Genomic DNA, 10,328 nt, shown 5'->3' with positions numbered 1-10,328 from the left:
GCGCCCCTCTCTCCCCGTGGTCTCCGAGTCCGAGTGAGCCACGGTGGGCTCGTGCCCTGCGTCTGTCGCGTCCTCGTGGAACACTCAACTCTCTGTCGCCTCCAGGCTGCGCTGTGCCCCTCGGGGCCCGCATGCTCCCCGCTGGAGCCCCGGACTCTATTCCTCGCCTCCAGTCGGGGGCCCCTTCCGCCCGGCCAGCTGAGGCAGGTGCGCACCTAACCGCGGTGCGGAGGTGCAGGGTCCGAACTCCCCTAGCCGCTGGGTCCATCCGGATCAGAATGTGTAATGTGAGCGTAGCATGTCCTGCTCTACCTGCTTCGGTGGGGTTATTGCTAAAACCAAAGGGTCTTACAGTTTAAGATATTAATATAGTACTTTTAACCTTGCACCTTCCAGGAGGAAGTCTTGATCCAGACTTTTCTGGTTCACAGGAGCTAAGGCCTCCAGCCGACCCTTCCCATCTTTCTGGCGCTCCTTCCCTCTCTTCCACCCTGACCCTACTACCCTCCCTCCATCTTGGTGGACATGTCCGGACTTTGGAAGGCCCGCTTTCCCTCACTGGGTTGGAGCTGCATATCTGGCCCAGTGCCTCCCAGACATCCATGAGCCTCACCTCACACCCTGGGCTCTCCACAAAGTCTGAAGGGTCCCCGGAGACCTCGGCCCAGGGGACTCCTTGTGTTGCCGCGGCAATCCAGACCCTCCCTAGTCCCCAGGGAACCTCGCATTATCTTCATGCAAGCCCACAGCCAGCCCTGATCCCACCCCCACCCAGAGCCCCGGTCCCATCCTGACCTCACAGACCACAGGCCTCAGGACCTTGGCACTTGGCACTTGGTCCTGCTCCCGGATATCTCTTCTGCAGATACTGGCAGGACTGGCACTCAAAGATCATCCACCCCAGATCAAACCCTGCTGTCCATCTCCTCTGCCTTTCACAGGGCTTATTCTTGCCTAAAATCACACAGATGTTTCTTGCTCCAGTGTCTAATAGGCAAACTCACCAGGGCTATTCACTTCTACCTGAGGAAAAGCAGAGTCCCCACTCCAGAACAGGGACTCAAAGTGCCAGCTTTTATTATTATTATTTTACATTACCTTTTGACATGGAGCAACATGCAGCTATGTGGCTGTATTTTTTAAGTAGTTAAAATCAGCTGCTGTATCTTGATCCAATTTTTGTAAAGTGCATTATGCACGGAAAAACTCTGGGTGCATAACTCAGATTACAGGTGAACTTTCATTTCTTTTTCCTTATTAAAAGTTCCACAATTTCTGATTATTTTGCAGAAGCACGGAGTACTTTTGAACTACTTTCATTGTTTTTCCTTTTTGTTAGAAAGAAAGAGTAAACGCAGGTAAGACGTTGGGAGGGTACATCTTGGATGGCAGGGTAACAGGGTCCCCTCTGTGAAGGCCACCCTGTAGGGGCCCTCAGAGTGGGACGAAGGGTAGAGACCCCTGGGTGGGTGCCCGAAGGACACGGAGCTTTGTTTACAGAGACCTGCATCCACTGCGTCCTCTCGAGCTTGCTCCCCGGGCATCGTTCCTACCCACCCACCAGCCCTCTGGGGAGCCCACCTGAGTGAGACACCTCAGTGCTTCTTGCAGCCTCTTCCCAGGGCCGCCCCGCGCCTAGTGCAGGAGAAGCCAGTGTCCACACCCTGCCCCCGCCCCCCGCCACTCCAGCCACCCCGTCGGCTGTGCCTGCCCCAGAGCCCACGGCCTCTGCAGACCTGGGGGCCGTCACTGGGACTGGACACAAACAGGGCACCCCTTCCCAGGCCGGTGCCCCCTCTGAAGTCCCAGGGACTCAGGGTGACCCCCTTTGTGAGAGTCCCTGGGTGCCATTCCCACCATGACGAGGGTGATTCCAGGCCTCCCGGGCAGTGTTCTCAGGAGGTCAGCGGGACACAGTCCACACAGATTGGGCAGACACACGACAGTTTGTGGGTGCCCTGTTTTATTCACCATCATGTGGAGAAGGAAATGGCAACCCTCTCTAGTGTTCTTGCCTGGAGATTCCCATGTACAGGGGAGCCTGGTGGGATGCAGTCCGTGGGGTCGCAGAGAGTCGGATGCAACTGAGCGACTGAGCAGCGTGACCACCCTGCCCTCTGCCCCCCACACTGTGTCCCTCTGGGGCTGCGACTCCGGCGGGGTTCTCTTCAGAACCTCCCCTCCCTCCGCACTCAGGAATCCCAACTGCAAATAGGCTCCAGGTAGCTGAGTCTTCCCCCTCTCTCCGCCCTCCTCGCCCCGGCAACGAAGGTCCAACCAGCCGGGGACAAATTCCTATTGCCTGGATCATTTGTCCTTCTAGGGTGGGAGGGCAGCCACTACCTGGCTTGGAAAAGAGACCACCCCCCAGGTGCCTTCGCTGCTCACTGGGTGTCCGCGTCCACGCCCCAGACTTGCCATCCTGGGAGGTGGGTGACAGGATGACTACACAAGCCTGAGTGCCATCCCCGCTGTGCCCGCCTGCCCTCCCCCAGGGGTTCACCGGCCTGCTACAACCGCCCCCCCACCCCGCCCCCAGACAGCCAAGGCCTCCTCAGGGGCGGACAGGGGTGTGCGGTCACTCTGCAGGTGCCCAGCACAGGAGCCAGGCCACACGGGCCCGGAGGACAGCGTGTTGCCCAAGCAGCCCTCGTTCAGGGCTGGGCTTTCTCTGTCCCCCTGCTCGGGGGGGCCCGGAGTGCCGCAGTGTCCCCTCCCTGCCTGAAGGCCATCCCTGAGTGTGCCTCGCTAAGTGTGCGTCGCTGAGCGTGCCTCCCTGAGTGTGCCTGAGTGTCCCTGCGTGTGCCTCCCTGAGTGTGTCTCATGTGTGTCCCTGAGTGTGTCCAGTGTCCGGTGCATGGCCAAGCAGGGCTTCCCACTCCAGGGCACAGAACGGACGAGGGACTGTGCCCTCTGGCCTAGCAGGGGGTCAGGATCCCCAGGAGCCCTGCTTGTGAAGAGGGTGCGGCCAAGACCCCAGGCTCTGCCCTCCTCTCCTCTTGCTCCAGGGGCCTCGCAGGCGCTGCTCCTTCTGACTGGAATGCTGTCCTGCATTTCCTTCAGCTTCTGGCAGAGGCCACCCCTGCCTCCCTCACTCCCGACCTTTGGGTTTTTTGTTGAGGGGTTGGTGGGGGTGTATTTTCACCTATTAACTTCATCCCTAACCTGCTACAACCTCACAGCGCAGAACCAGCCACTGTGGGGGCAGAAGGGAGGGGGAGGGGAGGGGGAGGGGAGGGGAGGAGGGAGGGGAGGGAGGGAAGGAGGGGGAGGGGGGAGGGGAGGGGAGGGGAGGGGAGGACGGGCAGCTCGCTACAGCTACTTCCTTTCTTGCACAACCCGCTCCCTATGAACGATGACTCACTTGGTTTTCTTTGAACCTGCCTTGTCCCCCACATCCTTTGGTGTCCAAGAAGCGAGCCTTCCGCAGCTCTGTGAGTCAGGCTGCCTCAGCCCCCGCCCCGCCCCGGGGCCCCCCTCCAGGCTCTGTCCACCAGGGACCGGGCCCCTTCTCCATCTGGGCTGCGGAGCATCCTGCAGGAGCTTCCCAGTTCGAGGATCGTGGGGGACCTTCTCAGAAACTGTCCTGTTGGACTGAGGGCGGCTCCCCAGAGTTCCCTGCTCCTGTCTGCGCCCCTGCTCCCCTGCGGTCTTGAACGCACCTTAGATCTGGAAAAGGCTCTCTTCTGTTCTGAATTTCTATTCCCCACAGTTTGCTCTGTTCCCTAGCTTTTTCCCATCCAGATGTTCTACTTCCATTCTGTATCATTTCTTTTTTTTTTCTATTAGAAACTATTTTATTGAAGGATAGTTGATTTACAATGTTGTTATTTTCTGCAGTACAGCAAAGCAATTCAGTTATACACATATATATATGCATTCCTTTCTATATTATTTTCCATTATGATTTATCACAGGCTACTGAATATACTTCCCTGTGCCGTATACAGCAGCATCTCATTGTTTCTCCATTCTGTACATACTAGCTTAAATCTGCTTACCCCAAACTTTTACTCCACCTGTCTCCCTATCCCCCTTCCCCTCGGCAACCACAAGTCTGTTCTTTATGCCTGTGAATCTCTTTCTATAGAAACTTAATTTCTTGTTGGTAAGAAGAGGAATACTGTCTTATTAGCAGCATTTTATAATTTAATTTTACATTCTTGTAAAATTTCATAATAATATTTAGTCTAATTTTTTTTTCTACTTTACAATATTGTATTGGTTTTGCCATACATCAACATGAATCTGCCACGGGTGTACACGTGCTCCCCATCCTGAACCCCCCTCCCACCTCCCTCCCCGTACCATCCCTCTGGGTCATCCCAGTGCACCAGCCTCAAGCATCCTGTATCCTGCATCAAACCTGGACTAGTGATTCGTTTCATATATGATATTATACATGTTTCAATGCCATTCTCCCAAAACATTCCCCCCTCTCCCTCTCCCACAGAGTCCAAAAGACTGTTCTATACATCTGTGCCTCTTTTGCTGTCTCGCATACAGAGTTATCGTTACCATCTTTCTAAATTCCATATATATGCGTTAGTACACTGTATTGGTGTTTTTTGTTCTTTGAGTAGAAGTGGTTCTTTTCTAATGGACGCGATGTCTTCGGCCGTCTCCGAGACTGTGGACGTCAGGAGTTCTGAGCTGTTCCTCAGGTCCTTGCTCTGCCCTCTTACAGGTGCCGAGTGAACCGTGCGGCGCTTCTCACAGAGGGAGGCACTGCTCCAGGTGGACAGAGCGCTGGGCCTGTCGGGCAGTGCATACCTGTGGGCACTATCTCAGATGGTGGCTCCTGCTCAAGGGTGGAGGGGCTCCCTGTTCAGGGAAGCCTCAGCCCCCACCAGCCCCTGCCCTCCTGAGCCTCCCCAGGCTCTTAGGACCCTGACTGTCAGCTTTTCCCTGGAATTTGCCCTTCCTAGATTCTGGGGGCAGACGTCTACCTCTCTGTTTCTGCGCATTGTTGGAAGAAAATTTCAGTGAGACCTCATTGCTAGAAACTAGTCTGAACCTATATGAACCAGGTGAGGGCCCAGCACAGCCGGCCTGGAGTGGGGCCTGGTGGGAAGAGTGGCTGGGTCCAACGGGCCCCCTGTGCACCCACCTCTGCATGAATAGAGCAGGGCCAGGGCATCCTTCCGCCAAACCCCAGTCTAAGCACCACTTACCACATGACCTTGGCCAAATTATGGGTCCTCTCTGAGCCTTCACTTTCTCATCTATAAAACAGGTAAATATAGACCAACAAAACAGAGAGCCCAGAAATAAACCCTCACACTATAGTCAGGGATGCTTGACAAGGGTGATGTCTTTGCTTTTTAATACACTGTCTAGGTTTGTCACAATTTTCCTGCCAAGAAGCAAGCGCCTTCTAGTTTCATGGCTGCAGTCACTGTCCACAGTGATTTTAGAGCCAAGAAGAAGAAACCTGTCACTGCTCTCACCTTTTCCCCTTCTATTTCTCATGAAGTGATGGGACTGGATGCCATGATCTTACTTTTTTAAATATTGAGTTTTACATTGGCTTTTTCACAGATCATTAGGGAAATGCAAATAAAAACCACAAATAAGATACTACCTCACACTTATTAGGATGGCTACTGTCAAAACATTGTTCAGTTGTTTCAGTTCAGTTCAGTCACTCAGTCATGTCCCTCTCTTTGCGACCCCATGGACTGCAGCACACCAGGCTTCCCTGTCCATCACCAACTCCCAGAGTTTATTCAAACTCATGTCCATTGAGTTGGTGATGCCATCCAACCATCTCATCCTCTGTTGTCCCCTTCTTCTCCTGCCTTCAATCTTTCCCAGCAATGAGTCAGTTCTTTCCATCAGGTGGCTAAAGTATTGGAGTATCAGCTTCAGCATCAGTCCTTCCAATGAACACCCAGGACTGATCTCCTTTAGCATGGACTGGTTGGATCTCCTTGCAGTCCAAGGGACTCTCAAGAGTCTTCTCCAACACCACAGTTCAAAAGCATCAATTCTTTGGTGCTCAGCTTTCTTTATAGTCCAACTCTCACATCCATACATGACTATTGGAAAAACCATAGCCTTGATTAGACAGACCTTTGTTTGCAAAGTAATGTCTCTGCTTTTGAATATGCTGTCTAGGTTGGTCATAACTTTCCTTCCAAGGAGTAAGTGTCTTTTAATTTCATGGCTGCAATCACCATCTGCAGTGATTTTGGAGCCCCCAAAAATAAAGTTTGACACTGTTTCCACTGTTTCCCCACCTATTTCCAATAAAGTGATGGGACCAGATGCCATGATCTTAGTTTTCTGAATGTTGAGTTTTAAGCCAACTTTTTCACTCTCCTCTTTCACTTTGATCAAGAGGCTCTTCAGTTCCTCTTCGCTTTCTGCCATAATGGTGGTGTCATCTGTGCTCTGAGGTTATTGATATTTGTCCCAGCAATCTTGATTCCAGCTTGTGCTTCATCCAGCCCTGCATTTTCCCATGATGTGCTCTGCATATAAGTTGAATAAGCAGGGTGACAATATACAACCTTGATGTACTCCTTTTCCTATTTGGAACCAGTCTGTTGTTCCATGTCCAGTTCTAACTGTTGCTTCCTGACCTGCATACAGGTTTCTCAGGAGGCAGGTCAGGTGGTCTGGTATTCTCATCTCTTGAAGAATTTGTCAGTTTGCTGTGATCCACACGGTCAAAGGGTTTGGCATAGTCAATAAAGCAGAAGTAGATGTTTTTCTGGAACTCTCTTGCTTTTTTGATGATCCAGCAGATGTTGGCAATTTGATCTCTGGTTCCTCTGCCTTTTCTAAACCCAGCTTGAACATCTGGATGTTCACGGTTTACATACTGTTGAAGCCTGGCTTGGAGAATTTTGAGCATTACTTTGCTAGTGTGTGAGATGAGTGCAATTATGTGGTAGTTTGAGCATTCTTTGCAATTGCCTTTGGGATTGGAATAAAAACTGACCTTTTCCAGTCCTGTGGCCACCTCTGAGTTTTCCAAATTTGCTGGCATATTGAGTGCAGCACTTTCACGGCATCATCTTTTAGGATTTGAAATAGCTCAACTGGAGTTCCACCACCTCCACGAGCTTTGTTCATAGTGATGCTTCCCAAGGTCCACTTGACTTCACACTCCAGGATGTCTGGCTCTAGGTGAGTGATCACACCATCGTGATTATCTGGGTCGTGAAGATCTTTTTTGTACAGTTCTTCTGTGTATTCTTGCCACCTCTTCTTAATATCTTCTGATTCTTTTAGGTCCATACAATTACTGTCCTTTATTGTGCCCATCTTTGCATGAAAAGTCCCCTTGGTGTCTCTAATTTTCTTGAAGAGATCTCTAGTCTTTCCCATTCTATTGTTTTCCTCTATTTCTTTGCATTGATCACTAAGGAAGGCTTTCTTATCATCCTTGCTATTCTTTGGAACGCTGCATTCAAATGGGTATATCTTTCCTTTTCTCCTTTGCCTTTAGTTTCTCTTTTCATAGCTGTTTGTAAGGCCTCCTCAGAGAGCCATTTTGCTTTTTTCTGTTTCTTTTTCTTGGGGATGGTCCTAATCACTGCCTCCGATACAATGGCACGAACCTCCATCCATAGTTCTTCAGGCACTCTGTCTATCAGCTCTAATCCCTTGAATTTATTTGTCACTTCCACTATATAGTCATAAGGGATTTGATTTAGGTCATACCTCAATGGTCTAGTGGTTTTCCCTATTTTCTTCAATTTAAGTCTGAATTTGGCAATAAGGAGTTCATGATCTGAGCCACAATCAGCTCTTGGTCTTGTCTTTACTAACTGTATAGAGCTTCTCCATCTTTGAAGAAGATGCTTGATCGTGTCCAAGTCTTTGTGACCCCATGAACTGCAGCACACCAAGCTTCCCTGTCCTTCATTATCTCCTGAAGTTTGCTTAAACTCATGTTCATCGAGTCGGTGATGCCATCCAATCATCTCATCCTCTGTCACCCCCTCCCCCTTCTGCCTTTAATCTTTCCCAGCATTAGGGTCTTTCCCAATGAGTTGGCTCTTTGCGTCAGGTGGCCAAAATATTGGAGCTTCAGCATCAGTCCTTCCAATGAATATTCAGGATTGATTTCCTTTATGAATGACATCACGGTAATCGAAATAGATGCCCCAACCACTAATGCCAAAGAAGCTGAAATTAAACAGTTCTATGAAGACCTATACTGTGGAAAATTCTGGAAGAGATGGGAATACCAGACCACCTGACTTGCCTCTTGAGAAATCTATATGCAGATCAGGAAGCAACAGTTAGAACAGGACATGGAACCACAGACTGGTTCCAAATAGGAAAAGGAGTACGTCAAGGCTGTATATTGACACCCTGCTTATTTAACTTATATGCAGAGTACATCATGAGAAATGCTGGGCTAGAAGAAGCACAAGCTGGAATCAAGATTGCCAGGAGAAATATCAATAACCTCAGATATGCAGATGACACTTTCTTATGGCAGAAAGTGAAGAAGAACTAAAGAGCCTCTTGATGAAAGTGAAAGAGAGAGTGAAAAAGTTGGCTTAAAGCTCAACATTCAGAAAACTAAGATCATGGCATCTGGTCCCATCAATTCATGGGAAATAGATGGGGAAACAGTGGAAACAGTGTCAAACTTTATTTTTGGGGGGCTCCAAAATCACTGCAGATGGTGATTGCAGCCATGAAATTAAAAGACGCTTACTCCTTGGAAGGAAAGTTATGACCAACCTAGATAGCATATTGAAAAGCAGAGACATTACTTTGCCAACAAAGGTCCATCTAGTCAAGGCTATGGTTTTTCCAGTGGTCATGTATGGATGTGAAAGTTGGACTGTGAAAAAAGCTGAATGCCGAAGAATTGATGCTTTTGAATTGTGATTGTTGGAGAAGACTCTTGAGAGTCCCTTGGACTGTAAGGAGATCCAACCAGTCCATTCTAAAGGAGATCAGTCCTGGGTGTTCTTTGGAAGGAATGATGGTAAAACTGAAACTCCAATACTTTGGCCACCTCATGCGAAGAGTTGACTCATTGGAAAAGACTCTGATGCTGGGAGGGATTGGGGGCAGGAGAAGGGGAGCAGAGGATGGTGGATGGCATCACCGACTCAATGCACATAAGTTTGGGTGAACTCCGGGAGTTGGTGATGGATAGGGAGGCCTGGTGTGCTGCAATTGATGGGGTCACAAAGAGAAACGATTGAGAGACTGAACTGAACTGACTGATGAAAACCTACAAGACCTTCTAGAACTAACACCAAAAACCAGTCAAAACATAAAATGTTGGCAAAACATAAATGTTGCAAGATATGGAGAAAGTGGAGCTCTTGGCCACTGTGGGTGGGAATGTAAAATAGTGCAGTCAAGTGGAAAACAGAATGGAAGTCCCTCAAAAAATTAAACATAGATCTACCATATAATCCACCACCTCTGGGGTTATGACTGAAAGAACTGAAAGCATGGTCTTGAGGAGGAACCTGTCCACCTGGGTTCACAGCAGCACGTTCACGACAGCCAAGAACTGGAAGCAGCCTGAGTGTCCATCAACAGATGAGGGATGAACGCATGATGGTCCATTCATACAACAGGCGAGTATTCAGTCTTAAAAAGGAAGGAGATTCTAAGACAGGCTCCAGCATGGGTAAGCTTTGAGGACCTGGTGCTCAGCGATGTGCACAAGTCACGGGAGGACAGACCCTACAGGACTCGCTCACACAGGGACCCAGAGGAGTTGGGTTCTTGGAAAACAGGAGGTGGTGGGCGGGGGCGGGGACTCAGTGTTCATGGGGACAGTGCTGCAGCCTCACAGGATGAAGAGTCACATGGAGGGTGGTGTGAGGCTGCACAACACTGAGTGCACTTCATACTGGTGAGCTGCGCACTTCAGCCCAGTCCAGCTCAGTGCAGTTCAGTCGCTCAGTCGTGTCCAACTCTCTGCGACCCCATGAATTGCAGCACACCAGGCTTTCCTGTCCATCACCAACTCCCGGAGTTCACTCAGACTCACGTCCATCTCATCCTCTGTCGTCTCCTTCTTCCCCTGCCCCCAATCCCTCCTAGCATCAGGGTCTTTTCCAATGAGTCAACTCTTCTCATGAGGTGGCCAAAGTATTGGAGTTTCAGCTTCAGCATCATTCCTTCCAAAGAACACCCAGGGCTGATCTCCTTTAGGATGGACGGGTTGGATCTTTGGATCCTTGCAGTCCAAGGGACTCTCGAGAGTCTTCTCCAACACCACAGTTCAAAAGCATCAATTCTTCGGCGCTCATCTTTCTTCACAGACCAACTCTCATATCCCTACATGACCACTGGAAAAACCATAGCCTTGACTAGACGGACCTTTGTTGGCA

The sequence above is a fragment of the Bos grunniens genome, chromosome 20, assembly GCF_055505025.1.
Source record: "Bos grunniens cultivar Pamir isolate PY7600 chromosome 20, Bosgru_T2T1.0, whole genome shotgun sequence".
Taxonomy (NCBI): Eukaryota; Metazoa; Chordata; class Mammalia; order Artiodactyla; family Bovidae; genus Bos; species Bos grunniens.
This window is presented reverse-complemented; position numbering follows the sequence as displayed.